The following is a 25,045-nucleotide window of genomic DNA, read 5'->3' on the forward strand; positions in this document are numbered from 1 at the left end:
AGCCTGAACCTATCCAATTATCATTTATCCTAGATGTTAACAGAGAATTGGGGAGTTCAGGGTTAAATGGTAGAAAATGCCTAAAGTGGTCAAGTTTGACCTTTTGTTGCAGCCCAAGGCCCTCCATGTGCCTTCCTGCATTCCTTCCTCTTCCTGAATGGGCAATCTATATTGTCCTTTGTTACACCCCAGCCAACATCCTGATGCATTTTAGGCCAAGGGAAAATATTTATAAATGCCTAGCTATAGCCAACTCCTGTGCTCTGGGCCTTCCGCTGAAGTTAGCTGGTGGAGCCCTACAAGCTTCATGCTGTTCATCTTCCAAGAAGGTAGAAAGAGTGACTACTGGTTCAAGACCCAGCTGCAGCAATAGGGATGTGGGTGGTGCTGTGGTCTAAACCACTGAGCCTCTTGGGCTTGCCAATCAGAAGGTTAGCGGTTCGAATCCACTCAACGGGGTGAGCTCCTGTTGCTCTGTCCCAGCTCCTGCCTACCTAGCAGTTTGAAAGCACGCCAGTGGAAGTAGATTAATAGGTACCGCTGTGGCGGGAAGGTAAACGGTGTTTCCGTGCACTCTGGTTTCTGTTCAGTTGCACTAGAAGCAGTTTAGTCATGCTAGCCACATGATCTGGAAATGCTGTCTGTGGACAAACACCGGCTCCCTCGGCCTGAAAACGAGATGAGCGCTGCAACCCCTTTGACTGGACTTAACCGTCCAGGGGTCCTTTGCCTTTACCTTTTTTTATTGCTGCAGCATGTAAGAGAAGCTACCTGCCCATTTAGTAGCTGGGCAAGTTCAGAAGTTAGACCAGGCTTTCTTGATAATTTAAATTGGCTACAGTGTATATTATGTTATTAAATCAAATTGTTTGGTTAAAGTGAAGTTTTATCCAAGGGGATTCTGAATAAACTATGACATCTCACTCCACATTCTTGCCTTGAGCCTTCCAGCAAAAATACTGTAAGTCCTACTGCTCTATATTCAAAAGTAGCCAACAAGTCACTTAGCTATTCTGCTGTGGGTTCAATAATACCAGTAATAAAGGTGAGCTATTTAGATGCCCAGCTAAACTGGCATTCCTAAGGAGCCCAACCCCTTTATTTTTGGCACAGTCCCTCCCTGTGTAGCATTTCTCAAAGCTTTCCACTGGGCAAGTACTGGTTCCAGAGTTGGCATGGTATTCTTCAAAAGCAGAGCATCTATGGCTCAATGGTTCCAAATAGTATGGGAAACAGCCTTACTAGAAAAATTAACCAATAAACTGAAACTGTCACGGGGACAAATAGAAGAAGATGCCTTCACCCCGGTATGGTTCCCGTTTATCACACACACAGCCCAACAAGACAATGACAAAAATCCACCAACAGCATACAAATCAATATGGCTAACCTGATCCAAAACACCCACCCACCCCACTCACACATGAAAACAAAGACCACCACAGCCAACCACAAATGAACAGCCACACCTTAGGCCAACCCCAACCTCTCTCACCACCAAAGGAACACAAATTAAACCAATTTGTAAAAAAAATAAAAATTGTTATGGGGGGGGGGAATACGAGAGAGAGACATTACACATACCTTTGTAAATCAAGAAAATCTTTAATAAAAATACATTAAGAAAAAAGCAGAGCATTTTTTTGCATCTACCAAATCTGTACTTTGCCATTGTCCTCTTAGACTGATCTTCAAAGAGCTGTTTTGTTACAGCTAAGCAAGAATTTCTATAATGAAAGGCTTCTACACTTCAGATTCCCTGATATGAGAAAGTGTATAAGAATCTGCTTGAATTGAACTGCACAGGCCTGCTGCGACATTACATTCATAGCCTAGGGAGATGCTGAAGCTCAGGCTTGCCCCATGGTAAAGGATGGAGAACTGCAGTCCCACCCCTGGGCCAAATTTGATCTACCAGGGCTCCCTGTTGGGCTCATCAGGCTGTTTTCCCCAACCACACCCACCTACCCCATACCTGACATCAGTTGTGACATCAGATGTAGAACAGGTAGGGGCATGGTTGGAATGGCTTGCTCATGTAAATAATCTGTGCAGAAAGAATGATTAACTTCCTACACACTGCTGCTTGGTTTGGGTATGTGTGATAATTACATTGTGAACCACCCTGAAATCTATGGACATAGGTCAGTATACAAATTTAAATGATGATGATGATCTGGAAAACTTTTATGCTCTCGATTCAGGTTTTCCATGGATTGACATTTTAAGCTGAAAGAGTGGGTTTTCACAGGGAAAGCTTGGGACAAAAAGGGTGTGTGTGCTTGGGCATGAAGCTTTAAAGCATGGGCCATGCCTGGAAAGAGCAGAAGTGTGGATAAGCCCTCAGGTAAGACCTAGAATTCTGCCTTCGTATCAGTTTGGGGCCATTTGCACATGTACGTCACTAGGCAATGTTTAGAAATCCGCACCTGATCCCCTTTGCCAGTAGGCCTTTTCCACTCAGCTTCCAAGAAGGTGATGGGCTTCCCCGGTAGAGAAACCGCAAAAGGAACATTTGACCAAGGTAGAAACTACACAGGACCCATCATCTGACTGTGTCTTCCCTTCTAGGGATGAAAAGTATAGGGGGCGGAAGGGAGGCCTGTGAGGACACAGAACAGAACAGGGTGGGCTAGTGGGTTCCATGCCTTTTAAATTCAGCCAATGTGGCAAATATTTTTCTCCAATCCATTAAGGGGTGGGGGCCACAGCAAGAAGAAGGAAGGAACATACAGCTTTCTTTGGCCCTCAGCAGAGAGTAGCACTGAACCATGGGCTCAGCCACTTGGGAAAGTGGTATTATATATGGAGATTCTATGGGACATTAAATATCGCCAACATTATTTGCTATAATTTATGTTGGAAGGGTCTATGCCACAACTTTGTTCTCTTGAACTCATTATTCGGAGTTCAACCCTGACACAAGTGTTGGCTGTGTGCTGCTCTTGCATCTTTTATGGAAAGTCCACCACAGGCCTAGACTTGGAAAGCACTTTCAGAGAATCACTGGAAGCCAGGGTTTTCCCTAAAAGCCTTGTACATTCCCAGCATTTGTTTTACAAATCTGTTGGTCATGCTACGTCAGCCTTGTCTGCCTGGTGGGCATGTCGTGGAAGATCTCCTTGCAGAGAAAAGCCACAACATCCCCTTTTAGAGTCAGAAGAACTTCTTCAACTGTAGGAACAGCACCCACCCACACCCCTGAATAAGGGTATTTCATTTTCAACCCTGGCCTGACCTACTGGTGGAAGCTAAAAGGGTAGTGACTTTGGACATCAGGAGAAAAATTAAAATCCAGACAACTAGGAGAGGAGAGGACTTTCTGGGTTCAGTGATGGTGGCTGGGAAAATAGGCACTGAATTAAGAAGGGGAAATATATTTACCTTGCATGTTTTGCTCTATGGGGAAAAAGAACACCTGCACGTTTTCCTCCCAGAGCAAATTGCCACTAGGATGGGGAGAGAAATTCAGATCATGAAATTGGCATGGTGCCACAACCCTGGTTCAATTCAGCAGTGCCATTACCTTCAGCTGCCTTTGCAAACTGTGGGAGATTCAACCACAAAATCCCAAATGATACATCTCACTTGGTCCTCAGAGCATCTGTGCCTTTGGGAGAGGAAGCTCAGGATGAATTATGAGATGGAGTCAAAAGAAAGCAAAGAGATAGTTTTAGATGAGAGGTTGGTATTTTATGCAGCAGGACCAGGGGAAATTCAGAAAGGATGCTCAAGGGTGGTGGGAGCCAAATCCACATCTACCAACCATTTGGGACAAGTACAGTGGTACCTTGGGTTAAGAACTTAATTCATTCTGAAGGTCCGTTCTTAACCTGAAACTGTTCTTAACCTGAGGTACCACTTTAGCTAATGGGACCTCCCGCTGTCGCCGTGCCACCGCCATGCAATTTCTGTTCTCATCCTGAAGCAAAGTTCTTAACCCGAGGTACTATTTCTGGGTTAGCGGAGTCTGTAACCTGAAGCATCTGTAACCTGAGGTACCACTGTACAGATAACTACAGCATAAAAGTCATTTAAAAAGTGAGCCAGACTATTGCCAAATGCTAACACGGTGTGACCACAGACTGGAAGTTGAAATTGGGAGGAACTAAGGTTTTACTAGTCCAAAACCAAAAAAGAGTGATCATGTGACATTTGCATAATGAAGACTGAGTAAAGCGTTCTGCTCCAGTGCCTCCACAATAGGGAAGTGTGAGGAAGGTGCTTTTTCACATGATCTAGGAGAATGCTCCATTTCCCATCAGAAAGTGACAAGGGGGGAAATATGCTTGACCCTGGAAGAAAATAAAGAGGAGATATATTTGGCATTGTATTGTGCAGCCAGTATGCCACATACTAAGCAGCAAACACGGGATATGTGTATCTGGGCATTTCTGTGATGTGGTGTCAGCACCTGGCATTCTTGCAGGGTCGTAGTGCCCTAGCAGAACCCGCCACTGACACCTGGATATATGAAGCCCAGTCCAAGCCTAATACATTCTCCACCAGATCACACTGGCTCTCTAGACCACTGAATGAAAAACATTAGTTCCATCTTGCAAAAGAAACCTCTTCTATGTTAAAAAAAAACCTCCCCAAACGATCTTGTTTCATTTGGTTCCGTACAGTACTGGCAAGGACCTCAAAGTTCTTTCCACTTAACGGTAACTTAAACTCTCGTCTCCACCTAGTGGCCTGTTGATGCACATACCCTCAATCTTGGCCACAATGCAACCTTCCTGGCAAATAAAAGAAGATCGTGAGCCTTCTTGAATGTTATTTTGAAAGCGATCAATGGAAGTGCAGGTGGCAGTACTCCTTTTCCCACTGAGCCCAGGGACAACATAGTAAAAGGGAGGATGAGAGCCACGTGAAGGATCCTAGAGCCTTGTTTTTTAAACTGGCCTGCTCCTTCTTTCCTTCAAGCAGGAGCCTTGACATGTGGAAACCTGATCTCTGCAACTTTATTATAGAGTTTAAACATTCATGAGACAGCCAGTTTGCCTGGCAAAATACACGAACAGGCGCCTGTCTGCTCTTTTGATAACAGAGTTGCAGAGATTAGACATCTCTGAATTACAATCCATGTAAACAACCACAAGGCATTGCACATGTGTGTGTGTGTAGAGTGATCGGCATTCACCTGAGCAGAGGAAAAATGCAAGGACATTATTATGAACCTACAATTTGGAAAGTAGCCTGCAATCAGGTTATCCTGACACTGGAAAAATGCCCAACATTTGTCTGGGAGGGAAAGTTGCATTTGCCTTATGTTAAGTTAGAGAATTGCTGATCAGAGCGGACAGGGAAGCAGGTTGTATAAGTCACATGGTGGTATTGATATGTCAGCATATCTGGCTCCTACACGATCTATTTCAGAGTTTCAAAACAGTACCAGCAAACGAAGCACGTTGGAAGAACAGCACTGGGCTCATATTTGGGACAGACAAAACATGAAGCAACAAGCGTACATAGCGAGATGGAATTACTGAACTACTAAAATACAGTTGGCAGAGATGCAACAATATGCCAGCTGTTTTTCCTTATGTCAGAATTGATTAATGCAGCATGTGATTATTTCCAAATGATCAGGTCCCACCCACATATAGAGACTGTAAGTGCAGTTTAGAATATGCTACACCACCAGCTGCTTTCCCCCTCTGCTTGAGAAGTAGCTAACTTGTGGCCCTCTGGATGTTGTTGGACTCCAAATCCCATCAGGCCCAGCCAGCAGGGCCAGCAGTCAGGGATGATGGGAGTTATAGTCCAACAACATCTGAAAAGTCAAATGTTAGCTGCTCCTGCCCTACAGCGTCTCTTGGCCATCCTTCACCCCTGCTGTTGTGAAATGAAGATGGAAGCAGATGAGGGATGGCATAGGCAGCGAGAGATTTACAAGCCTGAATGGGAACAAGAGAGCCTGCCACCTTCCTCTCCTGGCTGCGTTGCTGAACTACCTGCTCCGTAGCTCACTAGACCAGAAATGAAAATGTACCATATACAGGGGGAGAATGTAGGTAACATATTTGATTTAAGAGTGCCACCACCTTATACTCTGGACTTTATTTAGTGCACGCTGACTGGAAAGATTGGTCACTACTGATCTAGAGTTTCTACAGGCGCTGTAATGAAAGGATCACAGTTGCTGCATGAAACAGAAAGGAAGTGAATAGTAAGAACCGCTCTCTTCCTTCAAGGGCTGTCCCATCTTGGCAGTGCTGGCAGTGAGCTTGCACATAAATTGGAAGGAAAACGTAACCTCTCATAACTATACAATGTTTGCCTCTCTTCCAGAAGCCCTGGTGTGTCTCTGTGTGTCTGCACCTCATGGGCGCACGAGGTCAGATATGCCACCAGGCTGTGGGTTAGAGGGTTCCACGGTTGCTAAATGCTGCTACTGCGGTAAGCCTGAGCCCACGCCCTGAGGGTTTCCTCTGTGAGGTGTCAGTTCTGCTTCTGCAACAGAAGCAACTGCATCCTAAAGGTGCGAGACAACAGACCTTTCACTTCTTGAATAACACCTGGTCACCATGCTGCAGCCAAGCCAGGGCATTTAGTAGCCGAGTGGAAAATGTCTGAAGGTGTTGTGAGTGTGCTTTGCACTTGGGTTATTCTTGTTTCTCTCACATATTTCTCAGCAGCCCCCACCCCCACCCCAATGCCACCAACCACACAATCTGACAGTCTGCTGACAGTCATGAGTAGAGAAGACACCCAGCCCCAACCAAAACTGTTTTGCCTTTGCCAGGAACCTGTGATTCTCAAGATGTTACTGGCCTGCAGCTGCCTAAATTTCTGACCATTCATCATGCTCACTGGGGCTGATGGGAGCTGGAAGCAAACAGCACCTGGAAGGCTACAGGCACTCCATTCCTGGCCTATATCAGTGGTGAGTCACCAGAGATACACTAGGTATTTAACTTGGAATAGCCATACTTTGTTCATTCTGATTTTATGGAGCATCTGCATGCTGTTGTTATCCAGCGCTTTCCCCAGGGTTCTTTTGTCTTTTCAGACTACAGAAAATCTAGCTTTTTTGAACAGTGGCACTAACTCTGCAGGTGTAGGTCCCCTTGGCATTGCTTTTTCCATTATTTCCTACAGGTGTGGTTGAGACCTGTGCAGTGACATATCCAGCGAGCAAGTCTATAGCTACATCGGGCACGCCTTCCATATTAACTCTCTGGCAGCTACCGTTTTATCAACTGTTTAATATCAGTCTTTTAATGAGCACTAAAATGCTTTCTGTATTTAAGCAAAATAGTGCTTAAATGAAAAGATTTACAACATTAAAAACTGGCCTTAAAAAACAACTGTCTTCCTGTCACCATTATTTCAAGAAGAGATGGGGGAACAGCTGATCTGAAGATTTGCTGGTTTCAAAGATTTCTAAACAATTCCGGAGAAGTCCTGAGAGTAACCTCACTATTGCAGTTAAATAAATATGTGCTTTAGTACAACCTAAAAGATCAACTGTTGCTGTAGATGGGCGATTCGCCTGATCTGACAGGTACTTCTTATGTTTTTTAAAAGGTTTGGGCTATATTCAACTAAATTATTGCTCTAGTGCAAGGATTAACATTAGTGTAACAGGATTTCCCCCTTCCTCATCTCTCACATACCTTGCATCATCCAGAACAGATTGTGAGCACAGTGGGAGGAGAGTGAGGAAACATTCCATTGAAGGAGAAATCAGTGTGCTGAAGATCATCTTAATTCTATGTTGAATCCAACTACCATATTTTTCGCTCTATAGGACGCACTTTTTCCCTCCTAAAAAGCAAGGGAAAATGCATGTGCGTCCTATGGAGCGAATGCAGGGGGGAGGCAGGCGGGGAAAGCCCCCAAGAGCCGCACACAAGCTCCATGCGGCACTTGCGGGCTTTTCCCCAGGATGGAGAAGGGACTGACTGGCCGCATCAGGCCCTTCTCCCACCTCATAGAAAAGCCCACAGGAGCCACACACCCTTTAAAGAGTGTGCGGCTTCTGCGGGCTTTTGCGGGAGATGGGGGAATTCCCCCACCTCCCGTAAAAGAAGGAGAAGGTCTGTGAGAAGTGCACAGGCTGCCTGCAGCCTGTCCGCTGCTCCCAGAGCAGGGGAGGGGGGGGAATCATATTTTTTTCCTTGATTTCCCTCTCTGAAAACTAGGTGCGCCCTATGGTCAGGTACACCCTATGGAGCGAAAAATACGGTAGCATGGAGTCCTCAGAAGACAAACTGGATCTCACTGGTAGAGGAAGAGCAACAATGCAGGAAGTTCCTTCTGTGCCAACTTTTAATCGTCTGCTGAACTATTCTGTTCCGCCAAAACTATGCAGTCAATTAAAACTGTCTATTCATGTTTGTTTTTACTTTCTTTTTGCTTTTAACTTGCTTTTAACTTTTTATTATTTTATTGTTTCATGTTTTTAAATTGTTGTAAACCTCTCTGATATATTTTTTAATGAAACAGACGGATATAAATGTTTTAATAACCAAAATAAACAATCAGACAATGCCAACAGCTCTCTGTAGGGAAGCATCTCCTGCTGTCAGAGGAATGGAGATGTCAGTTCCAAAAGAAGAGAGAGCTGAGCTAGGGCAGAGCTGTGGGGCAGCCAAGGTAGAAGGAAGAGGAATTGAAAAAACGGAGCTGAGGAACTGGGAATGCAGCCTTGAAATGGTGATCAGTACCACGGAAAAAATGACAGCAAAAGCCAGGAGGAGCCAGAAAGCTCATCCAAGGGAGCTGGGAATATACCAGGCAAGTGAACTGTGTCAGTCAACACAGCACGAAACTCTTAATATAAGTGTTGTGGGTTTGAGCCCCAAATTGGGCAAAACATTCCTGCATTGCAGGGGGTCACTTAGATAACCCTTGTGGTCTCTTCCAACTCTACAATTCTATGATGCTAAGTAAATTCCTTGGGCAAGAAGAAAAGCCTGGCCTGGGAATGTTTAAGCACAGTGCAGGGATAACCATGGGAGCTATCTGGATTGGAAAGAAGAGGATCCATCCCAGGGATCCAAGAGCAGCACTCTTTATTTTCCCCTCACTGCACAGTCTTGATTACCTCACCATCATCAGGGCACTAGATCCAGAGATTGCTGGTTTGAACGCCATAAGATCACAACGCTGCCCGTTGTGACCTACACTATCTCTTGACAAAAGGTCTCTCCATGGTTTTAACTTACTTTTAACTTGCTTTTTCCTGTAAGACCAATTGCAAGTTAAAAGTAAGTTTAAAAGTAAAAGTAAGACCAATTGCAAGTTAAAAGTAAGTTAAAACCATGGAGAGACCTGCTCTGAATAGAGACATTGGATTCTTATCTCATTATACATGACAAAGCTATTTTTAGCCATCTCACCCCTTGCTTTTTCCTGTAACACCAATTGCAGTTGTTAACAGTCGTCAACAGGTTTACCACACCTATCAGCCAACCACCCATTCCCACCACCCTTCTGAGTTATACCCCTCTCCAGCCTCTCACTATATATAAGGGCCTGGTGACTTCTCTTTCAGTGTATCTGAAGAAGAGTGCATGCACACAAAAGCTCATACCAATAACAAACTTAGCTGGTCTCAAAGGTGCTACTGGAAGGAATTTTTTTTTCATTTTGTTTCGACTACGGCAGACCAACGCGGCTACCTACCTGTAACTATCTCTTGACAGAGAGACTAGGCTAAAGAGAGACTAGGCTAAAGTAAAGGATGGTGGAAGAGGAATGTGCTCAAAATGGGGCTGATGTGAATGTGTAGTTGAGATGGATTTGAAGCATGTCGCCTTTCGGAAAGGAAAAAAAAAGTCACTTCACTTATTTGCCCTTACTGGAATCTAGGAGGTTTGGCATGATCCCTGTAGACCCATTTCCAGGAAAAGACAGCTCCCCCTCCTCTTTACCAGATGCTGGCTCCGAGGATTGGCCTCGCGAGATCAACTCGTGGTGACTTGCCTTGGGGATGATGTGGATTTAATGTAGCCGTGGCTGCTGCCAGCTGCTCTCCCGCAGCTTTTGTTTGGCTTTCGGAGCCTAAATGTTTGGCCTAGGCCAGGCTTACTGTAGGATTACAACTTCGCCTGTGAGGTGCGAGAGCGGAACTCTCGACTACCACATTCCAGAGAAATGCCCTCCCTTTTTTCACAGCATCACTGCGCACCATGCGCCCTGCTGGCACTCAATGAAAGCTAAAAAGCAGAAATGGCGCAAGGAGCTTTGTGGGGTAAGAATCGCACTTGCTCCCTCACTCTTCTTTGTCTGTTGCCTCCATAGGACCCACACTCCCTCATACTCAGGCAGCCCCCATAGAACAGAAAACCCCTTTCCATGGGTGTTTTCTCTCAGGGGTTCAGCCTCCTGACTCAGCTGCTTCATTTTCAAAGCAATTACCAGCAAGGGGCTTTGTAGGCTGTGCTCCCTACCCATTAACACCGGGCTGATTTATAGGAAACCGATGGCTGGGCCTGTCAGAGCTCATTAATGGCTGGCAAAAGAACAAGACAAACAGCCTGGCCAGCAAGAAAGGAAATCCTTGTCTGGGCTCGGTAGAGATGTGTGGCCGTTCCCCTCACATTCCAAGCCTGGGCCTCCGAACAGCACCGGGGAGAATGGGAGAAGCTTCTGAGGCCGGTGAGACGTTGAAGTGGCACGAGAAGATCGGGGGACAATCTGGGTTCCTTGCGTCTTTCCTACAGGGATGGCTGCTGTGTGGAAGGGGCAGGCCCATCTCAAGCCTGGAGCTTCCTAAGAAAACAGTTATCTGTGTACACGGCAAACATAGAAAGCACAAGACTCCCCACCCCACTCCTGCAGAGAACCTTGGGAACTGTAGTTTGCTAAGGGTACCGGGAATTGTTGCTCCATGAGGGGTGAGCTCTGGTTCCCAGGATTCCCTGAGGGAAGGAATGTGCTTTCAATGTGCACACAGTCCCTGTCCTGACTAGATCAGAAGATGCAGAAGTTCAGTTCCTTCCATGACAACTCTGAGCGAACTGAGAACTAAACAGACCATGGCATGCAAAATGTCGATTTAAAATTTTCAAAACCGCTTTGATTTTTTAGTTTGTTGCTAAGGTGCTGAGAGTATATAGAACAGTATACAGTGGTACCTCAGGATACATACGCTTCAGGTTACATACGCTTCAGGTTACAGACTCCACTAACCCAGAAATAGTACCTCAGGTTAAGAACTTTTGCTTCAGGATGAGAACAGAAATCGTGCTCCGGCGGTGCAGCAGCAGCAGGAGGTCCCATTAGCTAAAGTGGTGCTTCAGGTTAAGAACAGTTTCAGGTTAAGAATGGACCTCCGGAACGAATTAAGTACTTAACCCGAGGTACCACTGTATAGGTTTCTTCAGTGACATTATTTCCAGTTAAACCAGTTGAAGACCTCTAGTATCACTGTGTAGCACAAAGCATTTAAAGGCATTTGTTATCTAGCAAAAGCCAAGAACAGGGGCGTAAGGAGTGAAGGGGAGGGGGATGTGACCATGCTGTAATAATGCCCCTTGAGAAGCTCTCATGTTTGTTTCTCAGAAAAGCTGCTTTCATCGATCAAATGGAACAGTTAGGCCACTGGCAAGAAGCACCAGGCCTCAAGGCTCCGTAACAGGCGCTGTCTGTTGTACTCTACTGAGAAGCACAAGCCTTTCTTGGCAAACCTATGGAACAGGAGAAAAACCCCATTTTCTGCTGGTGTGTGGGAAAGAAATTAGCATAACAGTAGCTCAAGAACTGCTGGTGTGGGGGGGGGAGCCCAGTATTAGACTTTACCTCAAAAAATAATTCTCATCAGCTTCTAAGACTAGCTACTTGGCTATTTGAGCTACCTGATATCGAGGACTTCCTCAATTAAAGTGCATAATACTTTTTAACACACGTTTCCATTCTGCCACACTGTTACCTGCTCAGTCTGCAGTCGCTGCCTTAGAATTTTTCACTGACCACACAAATTTCCAGTTCTCTTCCCTTCGAGAAAAATAATTCTGCCCCCTCTATACTCCGAATAGGATTGACTGTACCAATCTTACCTGATGTAGAGATGCAGCAGAATTTCCCGCATCAAGAAGAGATTGTCTGTTGTGCCTCTCTATGAGTTATACCTGTGGGCCTGCCTCCTGCCAGTCAGGAAGCATCTCCAGACCAGGGACTCACACAGAAACACATGTCTACTTTTAGAGAGTATATTAAGTGAAATGCTTGCCAATATCAGTTCCAAACCTCAAGTTCTTAGTGAGCTATCAAGAAACAGGGAGTTGACAGAGATGGTGCATTATACTCCAGAAGCTCCTGTTCTATAAGGAAGGGATCAGTTTGTAGTTTATTTATGCCAGGAGGTTTATAAATCACCACCAGCATGTCAGCTGACCTACAACAATGCATAAAACTACAGAACTGGAAATGCTGTAAGCCAAAATGGCTTAGCTTATCTCCTGAGTTTATGCCAATAAAACTCAGAAACGTGAGGAGTCAGGAGTCCAACGTTGTTTGTTGCAAAGCAATAGGTTACAGTCGGATCGTTCCGCAAAAATGCAACCTCTCCCAGTGGTCCAGGCAGTGGTATTATAAAGTTTCAAAGAAAGCATTTCAATTTTCACCCATCATATATATCATTACCTCATTTCATGTTTAATACACATATGCAATAAGCACTAGCAATTTCTGCTGATTGAGTTCTGATTCCCACTGTGTTCTGTTACATTGTGTTAGTGTGCATGTTGGGAACCTGTGTTACGTGTTGCCATTTGCACCATGTAGCAACTTATGTTCTAGCTTTGAGCTATATATTTGTGATTCACATATTAGCTGTATTTCTGCACCAATGGGGGGACGGCAACTTGCAAAAACATCAGTTTCATAAAGTAACAGGCTGCCATAACTTCTATATTAGAAGCACACTCAAGGATTTACAGGGGTACACATTATCACATTTATTGCGGCCCTTTGGGCCACTACCACAAAAAGGCCTTGAATATCGTGTAGACCAAATGCCTCGGACACCCACAACAGATAATCCAGGCAAGGACTCCAAGAGAGCAATTCACATCATGTCCAAAGTGGCAAAATAGAAACACTGATAGACCAAAACATTAGTGAACCAAAGAGATGTTTTGCACCCAGTGAGATTGGCCATAGCGCACTGTGACTTACCATGTTTTGCAGCACCTAGTTTCAGCGAAGAAATAAACACATTGCTTTCAAGGACATTGCCTTAATGTCTAAAGGTCTCTTGAGTGAACGGGACCCAAAAGCTGTGTGGTTCTTTTGTACTGCCCCATCCCTTACATTTTCTGGCTAGTTTTGTGTTATGTACTGAGTTGAATAGGATTCAGAATGCAGAAGTCTGATTGGTCCTAGAACAATAGGATTCAGAATGCAGAAGTCTGATTGGTCCTAGAACAATAGGATTCAGAATGCAGAAGTCTGATTGGTCCTAGAACAATAGGATTCAGAATGCAGCAGTCTGATTGGATCTAGAACAATAGAATCCAGAATGCAGCAGTCTGATTGGTCTACAGGAGCCACCCAATCCAGCTCCAGGTGGAAGGGAATCTGCAACCTGATTGGCCTACAGGAGAATCACGGAATTAGCCAATCACGTGGGGCCTATTGTGTAAATAATGTATATAAGGCAAACATTCTGGGGAAACTTCCATTCCTCCTCACCACTATGAGCTGAATAGAGCATGAAATCCACTCTCAACTCCGAGTATATTTCATTTTGCAACAACTGTTCCTAGCTGAACACTCAAGTGTCCCAAGTTGTCACTGCTGTTCTCACTATGAGGCATTTATTTTGCATTCTGGGGCTGACCAGCACACAAGGAGCAGGAAGCAATTGTCCTTCCTTAAAGGCTCTGCATGTGCTAGGCCATCCCACTCCCATTTCATGGGCCTGAGCAGCTTACATAATAGAGCTTCTCTTCCTCCCCCACAAGCTCTGTAATTTATTCCATCATCTTAGGAAAAGCCATTTACTGTCAATAACAGCTTTAATTAATTCTCCTCAAAGGCCTCTCAATTATTCATCCCAGGGCCGCAGAGAAAACAATTAAAGCACTTTACATCTCTGACCATCACTGGCTCTAGGTGGAAGAGGAAGGCAGGGAGGTTGCACTGTAGGGACATTGCACAAGAGAAGGCGGGAGTCCACAGCATGGCTTGGGGGGGTGGCCTGGGTTTTAGAAGACTGTGGCTCTTTTTTTGCTTGCTTTGGTAAGCGGTCTCTCTGGAGCAAATGCACTGGAATAGCTCACTGTGACAGATCCCAGGGCAACCCTGCCTACCAAATCCTCCCCCTGTATTTCCCCCTCTGTTTTCAAATCACAGAATCTTTCATGCAGGTCAGTTATGGTCAGTTTGAGACATTTTTGTTGTAGGCAATGTATGGTTGCGGGGGAAAGAGAAGCAGGAAGAGAGAGGGGAAGAAAATAAAGAAAGGGTATGGAAAAGGAGGGGAAGGAGGCAGTAAACCATGGGTAGGCAAACTAAGGCCCGAGGGCCGGATCCAGCCCAATCGCCTTCTAAATCTGGCCCACGGACTGGTCCGGGAATCAGCGTGTTTTTAGATGAGTAGAATGTGTGCTTTTATTTAAAATGCATCTCTGAGTTATTTGTGGGGTATAGAAATTCGTTCACCCCCCCCAAAAAAAATAGTCCAGCCCCCCACAAGGTCTGAGGGACAGTGGACCGGCCCCGTGCTGAAAAGGTTTGCTGACCCCTGCAGTAAACTATTGTTCTTTACAGAGTATGAGTGGAGTTTTTTGTCAGTGTAGATAGGTGTCTTATTTTTGCTTGTGCAGTGAGAGATCAGAGGGCCCAGGACATGGTTGGTTGTGGTTGATTTGTTGCAGTGTGTTTTGATTGTGTGTGAGAGAGGTGTTGTTGTTGCTGGGTTAGTTAGCCATATTGATTTATATGTTGGTGGGGGGCAGGGAGCGGTTATTGTCTTGTTGGCCTGCATATGCAATAAAGGGGATCCAGACTGGGGTGAAAGCATCCTCCTTTGTTTGTCCCCATGATAGTTTTTCTACTAGGATGGTTTCCCACATAGTTTGGTACCAGTGGTCCATGGACACTCCCAATAGTTCCCTCCAGAAATCCTCCCCCTCTTTTTCTACCAACATACTACCCCTCTTTCCCAAAACAGAGCTGGGGACTGTCAACCCCTTCTCTTAATGCTGAACCAAGCTACCTGCCTAGATTTACATCCTTGTCACATAACGTATAGTGATTTCCCTGACACAGCACCAGCCTTTTGACATCTGTACTGGGTAAATCCATACCAAACAAGAATATCAATTTTTCAGAGGCTGGCAGGTTGCGTCAACTGCTGATGCCACATGGAAGTAAACACAGAAGCGTATGGGCATGATCCCACTTGGGGACTTCAGCTCCTCCTCCTGCCTCTGACTGGTCCCCTAGACCGGACAAGACACAGCAAGAGGCAGTCTTTGGAGAAAGAACTTCGACAGCAGCTTGAGATGCTTCCGTCTTTTGGCACCGTTCCTCCCACCACAACGTCCCCATTCACTCGGTGTACTAGTTTCCTTCAAGGGAAATATTGCAGTGTATACAACTGGATCAAAAGCTTTCCCCTACCACAAGCAGCCTTATTTGTCACTTGCACTTCATTCCTCTTGCTAAACTTAGATATGGTTTGGCATATCTAAGACTATTAGCTACGATACAGAACTGAGCTGCTGTAGTAAAGACAGAAATCAGCTCATCCTGACCCTGCAACTTTATAATGGTGGTGTGATTGGTGAAGCCCCATTGTCCACCAGGCCTTTGAACTGGAAACAGTGGCGTAGCGTGGGTTGTCAGCACCCGGGGCAAGGCAAGTAATTTGCACCCCCTAACCTGTGGATTTTAGCACGCACCCCCAGCGCGCCCCCCCCTCAGATGTTGCGCCTGGTGCAGACAGCCCCCCCCTGCACCCCCCACGCTACGCCACTGACTGGAAAGAAAATTATTGAAGGAGGTTTTGTCTCCTGAAAAACTTACTATTCATTTCTTTTTACTGGGGAAATGTTCTCCCAGTAAATGCAGTTTGTTTGTTCTGTTCCCGAGAAGTCAACAACCACACTGGTTGTTTACCAATTTACCTAAACTTTTATATTTGCATTTACACTCATCTGCACCATTCTTAATTTTTGCGAACTAGAAAACTGCGGGTGGTGAGCCAGGAAAATGGAACTGATTAAAACAGGCCTGAGAGGCTTGAGGGTGGCTATCCCAGACCTGGAGTCAAAGGCAGCTGAGGAGACTGTATTTCTCCCCTTAACCAGATAAATGCTCAGTGCTGGTATTCCTGGATTATCATCTAAATACCCACAAGCTGATCAAACCACCTCATTTCTTTACCTCAGCCTGCAAAGGGTTAAGGCAGCAAACAACAAATCCTCTTCCTCTCCCCCATCACCACCATCCAGTATGCAGCCAGGGGGCGGGTCTGTCGGGAAGCCCAGATTTCTGCAGGGGTTTTACTGGAAAAGTTGTTGTGGCAGGTGGGAGGGGGTTGCCATGGCAACGGCAATGGCACATGAACAGGTTAGCCGGTGGCATACTATTGCGGATCAGATTCATCAAAAACATCAGGACGGAAAACTGCCCAGCCTTGGAAAAATGCAATGCTCAATGTCTAAGCAAAGAGGCGGGATAGGAAAGCCAAGACGGCTAGGATCTGGCTATGGTGATTAATCAGAGGGGAGGAAAGGGCACTCTTTGAGCATCACTTCACAGCTTCCAGAGACAAGCCCCTCCACCTAAAATATACTTGGAGGCAGATCACTCCTTCCCTGAAGCAACATTATGCAAGCACGAGCTTGGATGAAATGCAAAATAATAATAATAATAATAATAATAATAATAATAATAATAATAATAATAATTTATTATTTATACCCCGCCCATCTGGCTGAGTTTTCCCCAGCCACTCTGGGCGGCTCCCAATCAGTGTTAAAAACCGTACAGCATTACATATTAAAAACTTCCCTGAACAGGGCTGCCTTAAGATGTCTTCTGAACGTCAGGTAATTCTTTATCTCTTTGACATCTGATGGGAGGGCGTTCCACAGGGCGGGCGCCGCTACCGAGAAGGCCCTCTGTCTGGTTCCCTGTAGCCTCACTTCTCGCAATGAGGGAACCACCAGAAGGCCCTCGGCGCTGGATCTCAGAGTCCGGGCTGAACGATGGGGGTGGAGACGCTCCTTCAGGTATACAGGACCGAGGCCGTTTAGGGCTTTAAAGGTCAGCACCAACACTTTGAATCGTGCTCGGAAACGTACTGGGAGCCAATGCAGATCTCTCAGAACCGGTGTTATGTGGTCCCGGCGGCCACTCCCAGTCACCAGTCTCGCTGCCGCATTCTGGATTAATTGCAGGTTCCGGGTCACCTTCAAAGGTAGCCCCACGTAGAGCGCGTTGCAGTAGTCCAAGCGTGAGATAACTAGAGCATGCACCACTCTGGCGAGACAGTCCGCGGGGAGGTAGGGTCTTAGCCTGCGTACCAGGTGGAGCTGGTAGACAGCTGCCCTGGACACAGAGTTAATCTGCGCCTCCATGGACAGCTGTGAGTCCAAAATGACTCCCAGGCTGCGCACCTGGTCCTTCAGGGGCACAGTTACCCCATTCAGGACCAGGGAATCCTCCACACCTGCCCGCCTCCTGTCCCCCAAAAACAGTACTTCTGTCTTGTCAGGATTCAACCTCAATCTGTTAGCCGCCATCCAACCTCCAACCGCCCCCAGGCACTCACACAGGACCTTCACCGCCTTCACTGGTTCTGATTTAAAGGAGAGGTAGAGCTGGGTGTCATCTGCATACTGATAAACACCCAGTCCAAACCCCCTGATGATCTCTCCCAGCGGCTTCATATAGATATTAAAAAGCATGGGGGAGAGGACAGAACCCTGAGGCACCCCACAAGTGAGAGCCCAGGGGTCTGAACACTCACCCCCCACCACCACTTTCTGGACACGGCCCAGGAGGAAGGAGCGGAACCACTGTATGACAGTGCCCCCAGCTCCCAGCCCCTCTAGACGGTCCAGAAGGATGTTATGGTCGATGGTGTCAAAGGCCGCTGAGAGATCCAGCAGAACTAGGAAACAGCTCTCACCTTTGTCCCTAGCCCGCCGGAGATCATCAACCAGCGCGACCAAGGCAGTTTCAGTCCCATGGTGAGGCCTGAATCCCGATTGGAAGGGATCCAAATGGTCCGTTTCCTCCAGGCGTGCTTGGAGTTGTTCAGCAACCACCCGCTCAATCACCTTGCCCAAGAATGGCAGATTTGAGACTGGGCGATAGTTGGCCAAATTGGCCGGGTCTAAAGATGTTTTTTTAAGAAGCGGTTTAATGACCGCCTCTTTCAGCGGGTCTGGGAAGGCTCCCTCACAGAGGGAAGCATTCACCACCCCGCAGAGCCCATCGCCCAGCCCTTCCCGGCTCGCTTTTATCAGCCAGGATGGGCAAGGATCAAGGAGACAGGTGGTCGGTTTCACTCGTCCAAGCAGCCTGTCCACATCCTCGGAGGTAACAGATTGGAATTGATCCCATGTAGCAGGACCAAACAGAACTCTAGCACTCTCCCGCCCTGGCCCTGCTCCCACAGTGGAGTCTACCTCCTTCTGAATCTGAGCGATTTTATCTGCAAAAAACTTTGCAAAAGCATTGCAGGAGATCTTGGGGTCCCATCACATTCCAGCTTTATCTCAGGAAGATTTCACCCACTTTCCCAATTTTCCCAGTCACATACCTAACATACAAATGCCTGTCCTCAGTGCTGCAAATTGTGGGCAGATAAAATATCTAAGTTGATATCAAGAGAGCTGAGCCAATTGGCTGGGCAGCCTTTGGGGGCAGTTGTAGATGTGCACACCCCAGCTTATTTTGCATTTCAATAATAGCTGCCAGAACCTCCTTTACTCAGATTTAAAATGCTCCTATCCCGCACCCCACCCCGAACCAGGCGTATGCTGCATCAGTGTGATTTCCAAGAGAGGGCAACTCTGGGAGGCAGGCAGTGGCTTCTGCTTGCTTGTGAGCTTACATGTATGTATCCCAGTCCACTGGAGCAGGAACCGGCAAGCCACACCAGTATCCCTGCCAAGAAAACCCCATGGACAAAGACAACAGGCAGTGGAAGACAGGACTGCCTAGCATGCTCTGGTCCATGGGGTCACGAAGAGTCGGACACGACTAAACGACTAAACAACAACAACAACCCCAATCCACACTGTGGACCTGGAATGGCTTCCATTCTAACAGGTTGCGTTATTAACCTGAAATTGCAGGACTAGGTTGTGCAACCTGCTATCTCAGTAGCTCAATCTCTTAGGAGCAAAGGAGGAGGAGTGGGTAACAGGTGGTGTGCTGATTCTACCCCCTTTTGGGGTGAGATCCAGAATCTGGATAGAGCTCGAGCCACCCATTCAAATGGGTGCAGTCAAACATCTTTGCAGGACAGGAAACCACAGAGGGTAAAATATCATTTGCTACAGGAGGGAGGAATAACCAGTGTCTTAAGGTTGTGCCCAAACTAGCACATCATTTCATTTCATGTTTGTTTCATTGCTATCATGCATTCCTCCATATTTTCCCATAGACACGTTTCTTAATCCCATGATCGTAGGCTGGATTTATATACCGGTATATATATTTCTTAATCTATGCAAAATATGTCTCTCTGTGTGTATTCTGATAAATTAGATGGATTGTAGTGGGGGAAGGGGAAGATGGGAAGAACTCAAGTTGGGATAGAAGAGTAGTAGCATTTACTAGGCAGTAAGTTCACTCATAAGGAAACAGCCTCAGCCTCCTAGAGCATGAATAGGATAACTAAGGCCTGGGGGCTGGATCCGGCCCAATTGCCTTCTCAATCCGGCCCGCAGATGGTCTGGGAATCAGCGTGTTTTTACATGAGTAGAATGTGTCCTTTTGTTTAAAATACATCTCTGGGTTATTTGTGGGGCCTGCCTGGTATTTTTACATGAGTAGAATGTGTGCTTTTATTTACAATGCATCTCTGGGTTATTTGTGGGGCACAGGAATTCGTTCTCCCCCCCAAAAAATATAGCGTGGCCCCCCACAAGGTCTGAGGAACAATGGACTGGCCCCCTGCTGAAAAGGTTTGCTGACCCCTGTCCTAAAGCATGGGTCCTGCTGCTCTGGTTCCTGTGTATTGACCTCCATCCCCTCACCACCCTCCACTGTCCCATGAATACTTCCTACACCAACCTCTCCTTCTCCATCCCCAGCCTGCTCTCATGCCAGTTCGTGACAATATGGAAAGAAGCAAAGCTCCCAACAATGGCAAGGAAGGAGAAGGGCCAATGGCCAGGAAGAAGTCTGTGCATAACCAATCGAGATCCATTTCACAAAGATTTGTACCTCTTTCATGAGTTATCTGCCGGCTTGCAAAAGAAAGGATTTTAGCCTATAATAAAACTGGATCATTGTGAGTCACAAACAGAGTATAAGAAGCATCAAGATACATCAGTGCCAAATGTTCCAGGACTGGAGGACAAGGAGAAGTCCACCTTGCCCCAATTTCTCTTGCAGAGTGCATCTGGTAAATCATTCAGTTCCTAATATACAACATTAAGAAAAAGCCAGGTCCGTTGCTATCCAGCAATGAGTCATGCATTCTTCTACAGCCAAATGTGAAAAGGGGGACTTATAGTGAAACTACACTCCCCCACCCCATACAAATATGAATTAAACACATATGCATGTCTGAAGATTTGTATCAATGCAGGGTAAAGGTAAAGGGACCCCTGACCATGCCGTTTACCTTCCCGCCAGAGTGGTACCTATTTATCTACTTGCACTTTGATGTGCTTTCGAACTGCTAGGTTGGCAGGAGCAGGGACCAAGCAATGGGAGCTCACCCCATCGCGGGGATTCGAACCTCTGACCTTCTGATCGGCAAGTCCTAGGCTCTGTGGTTTAGCCCACAGTGCCACCCGCAGGGTAAAGGTAAAGGGACCCCTGACTATCAGGTCCAGTCGTGACCGACTCTGGGGTTGCAGCGCTCATCTCGCTTTATTGGCCAAGGGAGCCAGCACACAGCTTCCGGGTCATGTGGCCAGCATGACTAAGCCACTTCTGGCGAACCAGAGCAGCGCAAGGAAACGCTGTTTACCTTCCCACCAGAGCGGTGCCTATTTATCTACTTGCACTTTGATGTGCTTTCAAACTGCTAGGTTGGCAGGAGCTGGACCAAGCAACGGGAGCTCACCCCGTCGCGGGGATTCGAACCTCCGACCTTCTGATCGGCAAGCCCTAGGCTCTGTGGTTTAACCCACAGCGCCGCCCGCGTCTAATAGGAAAGAAGTGACAGGTGGGAGGAGCGTGTAACCCCTTCCATGCACACATACTACCCCATCTCTCAGCCGTTTTGCTCTGCAGTGGACTTCTCCCAGTCTTGGGACTTAAGAGGGGAGGGAGAGTGACAGTAACAACAAAAAGAACCCAGTAAATTAAAAGGGAGATATAGAGGGAGAAATGACCCAGGAGATACAGTTACAGTAGAGAGGTGGACTGGAACCTGGGAGACCAGGGTTCAAATCCCTACTCAGTCACGAAGCTCAATGGGTGACCTTGGGCCAGTCACTGTCTCTTGGCCAAACCTACCTCACAGGGTTGTTGTCAAGATAAAGTGGGGAGAGGAAGACTGTGTGCCCGTTCTTGAGCTCCTTGGAGGAAAAGGTGGTATATAAATATTTTTTAAAAATAATAATCAAGGAGAACAGGAAGAGTTAAATATTTCCTCCCACCAGCCAAATTTACACATATTTTTTTGAGAAAAGCAGGGGGTGTTTGTCCTTAATTTCCCAAGACTGCTTTGTGAAGCCACCCTGATCAACCTCCCACAGGACCAGAAACTCAACATTCAAGTTGACTGTCTGAAGAGAGATTCTGAGGTCTCCAGAGTCCTCCTCCTTAACACACAGTACTTCACACCTTGCTAGAGGATAAGAGAAACAGGCCCTAGTGCTGCTTGCCCTGGTGCAGCGAGGGAAAAAACAATATGCAAAATAGAGTAGGGCTTTTCGTTTGCCTTTCTAACAGTTACTGCACAACCTGTAAGTGCATAGCAACTGCCTACTGCTGTGCTAGAGGCAATTTGGGAAAGACTTCGGTATTTTGTCAGAGGGATTCTAGGCACACACTGGAACTTTGGGCTTGTGCATTTAAATTGAATGAAAGGGCTGTGCTGTCCAAGCACAACAAACCCAACTTTTTGCGGCTAGGAAGAAAGGGAAATGAACTGAAAAGTGTGAGAGGAACAAATTATTAACAGGGAGATGTGTGAACACTCTGCAGGAAAACCAGGATGAATGCTCATCGTCGTATGACAAACAAATCTGAACAAATACTTAAGAAAGACGAGGTAAATCTAACCTCTGGATAAGCATTGTGCAAGGCAATCAGGATGAATGCTCAGTAAATAGGTTGTGGTGGGAGAGGGGGCTGAAGAATGTTTTCTCCTGCTCTGTAGGGTAGGATTTGAACCAATGGCTTCAAGTTACAAGAAAGGAGATTCTGATTAAACAGGAAGAACTTTGTGACAGTAAGAGCTGTTCGACTGTGGAACAGTCTCCCTCTGGAGGTTGTGGACTCTCCTCCCTTGGAGGTTTTTAAGCAGAGTTTGGATGGCCATCTGCCGCGAATGCTTTTGCTGAGATTCCTGCATTGCAGAGAGCTGGACTAGATTACCCTTGGGATCCCGTCCAACTCTACGATTCTATGATTCTACGACTGGTGGTAGTTCAAATGAGCCACTCATTTCAATACTAGTACAGTGCAAGTGTTTTGCTGGCAACGCTCAGCCCACAAGAAAGGATGTAAACCTAGGTGGAGTCTGAGATTTATACAAACCTCACCGCAGTTTGTGATGAAGGAAGGAGCTGTGTCTTAAGCCAGTTAACTTGTGGTGGGATCTGTATATGTGTGACAATAAATAGAGGCTAAAAAAGATTGCAGAGAGAACATGAAGGCAGAATTTGCTGGGCTCTGAGGCTGGATTCCCCCCCCCCCCCATGCCAGTAAGTGAGGTAGGAGTGAGAGGGAGGAACCCCAAGGTGACAGAATGTGCTGGACTACTCCAAGCTGGTGTCCACTATTTGCAAGAAAAGCTCTCTCTCCCCTCCCCACCATTAGTGGGAAAGCAAATTGCAAGGACGTTTTTCATTTGATTTTCTAGTTTCTTCCTTTCAGGAAATTCTAAACCAAGGGAAGAGTGGTGAATAATGGTATCCCCAACCCACAGACTGATGTGATAGATAGTCCATTTTATTGCTTCAATCCACTACATGTGCACATCCTATGTAAGCTGCGTCTGTTAGTGGGTTTTAAGTCATAGGCTGATTTGACTGTGATAAAAAAAAACAACTTTGGCCGAAATCAGAAGTGCATTAAAAGGGGAGAAAAATCATGAGAGAATCTTTCTTGTTTCAATTTCTGTGAATTATCAGCTTCAAACAAAGCTTGGTCATTATTTTTCTCATTTCACAGCATAGCTGGTTTGCGAGAAAACACATCAAAACGGTGTGTTTCATGAGAAACAACAAGATAAGTACAGGCAAGATATGGATTGTGGCAAAGGTTGTGTGTACACCATTTCCCAAGCCATCAGTGGGAGCGCAGTGGGAACAAATGGGAGTGTGTACAGAGGCTTTTCCTGCTTTGCGGTAGCTCATTCCAGTAACTTTGTGTGAGCTCATTCTGTCTTGCAACAGAATCAAGATACAGTCCCATAGATATTACAGTGGACGCTCAGGTTGCAAATGTGATCCGTGCAGGAGGCACGTTCGCAACCCGCAGCACTGCGTCTGCGCACACACGGGTTGCAATTCAGTGCTCCTGCGCATGTGCAAAGCGCAATTTAGTGTCTTTGTGCATGCACAAGCGCCGAAACCCAGAGGTAATCGATTCTGGTACTTCCGGGTTCGACGTAGTGCGCAACCCGAAAGCATGCAACCTGCAGCATCTGTAATCCAAGGTGTGACTGTATTCTAGCCTGGCCCAGGGAGATTTCATTCACTTTCTCCCGTCTCTGATTTCTGGTAAAACTGACAAGGCTTTGTGTTTGTGGTTTTCCTAGCTTGGGGAGTGGGGTGGTGCACAGCTGGGTCTGACTCTGAAACCAGCAGGCCTGTTCTGTGTGCATGTTTGGAGCTTCAGGTCTGAGCCATGAATAATTTGAAGCTTCACCAAAGCTGCATGAGCCTCCAAGATTAATTTCTATTGCCCCTTGCCTGCTCTGGGACCCTGTGCTCTGTCCTGCTGCTTCAGAAGAGCTGAGAGGTGAGCGTGGGGTTACTCCTCAAGGGATTTCCCTGCTCCAGAATCCCAACACGCACAGAAGAGATTCAGCCTCCAGCAAGGCAGTGGAGCGCCTCCGCTGTTTTTCAAAGCTCTGCTTTATTGATTTAGCATTCCCTTCTGTGATAAATACATCCCGGAGAAGCTATGTGCCTGCCGTGCCCCCGCTGCGTGTTGGGGAGGGGGCAGGCCTTCCTCCTAATCAATAATTGAAGCTATATGTAAGATTCACTTTGGTGTTGCCAAGCCTCAGTTCCAGGAACTGCCTCTGGTTCACAGGCAGAGGTGTGCGATGTTGTAACCGATTGCAGCCAAGCACAGCAGCGAGGTTTCCTGGCCATCATTGCTTCTGCAAGGCTTCTTCCACGAAGCGTAGGTTACACATACATGCACAGACTGATAATACACCCCATCTGCTAGGTGTAACTCTGGGGAGACGCACCTCAGAGAACAAACCATTACATGCTCGGTGGAACAGGGACTACGGATGCTTTCAAACAGGTGGTACTGGTTGCAAGTCGGTCATTCGGATCCATTTTTTCCCTGTAGGCACAATTGGGACACTATCCTCCATCCCATTATCTGGTCTTAGTCATTCCAGTGCTTCCTACTTATACAGGTGGGCAATCCTTGAGGAAATGTTTTCACACAATGCTTCCTAGGCCCTCTGCCACCCTCCGCTACCTTTTCCTGTTCACGATGAGCCTGCAGGTGATTCTGTATCTGTGCAAACACA

The 25,045-nt window shown here is 46.5% G+C and overlaps 1 protein-coding gene and 1 long non-coding RNA gene across 2 annotated transcripts in view; one reads left to right on the forward strand and one right to left on the reverse strand.

The window, feature by feature from the left end:
• The window catches only part of LOC310839301, a 46,682-nt gene extending 39,369 nt beyond the window's left edge, over positions 1-7,313 (forward strand). The window contains exons 2-3 of the long non-coding RNA XR_014561408.1: positions 6,749-6,889; positions 7,016-7,313. This is a non-coding gene — a long non-coding RNA (uncharacterized lncRNA). The remainder of the gene's footprint in view (positions 1-6,748; positions 6,890-7,015) is intronic.
• The window catches only part of PGS1 (phosphatidylglycerophosphate synthase 1), a 131,903-nt gene that overhangs the window by 101,256 nt on the left and 5,602 nt on the right, over positions 1-25,045 (reverse strand). The gene's annotated exons all lie outside the window — the stretch shown is intronic.

The sequence above is a fragment of the Podarcis gaigeae genome, assembly GCF_964106915.1.
Source record: "Podarcis gaigeae genome assembly, chromosome: 2".
Lineage (NCBI taxonomy): Eukaryota > Metazoa > Chordata > Lepidosauria > Squamata > Lacertidae > Podarcis > Podarcis gaigeae.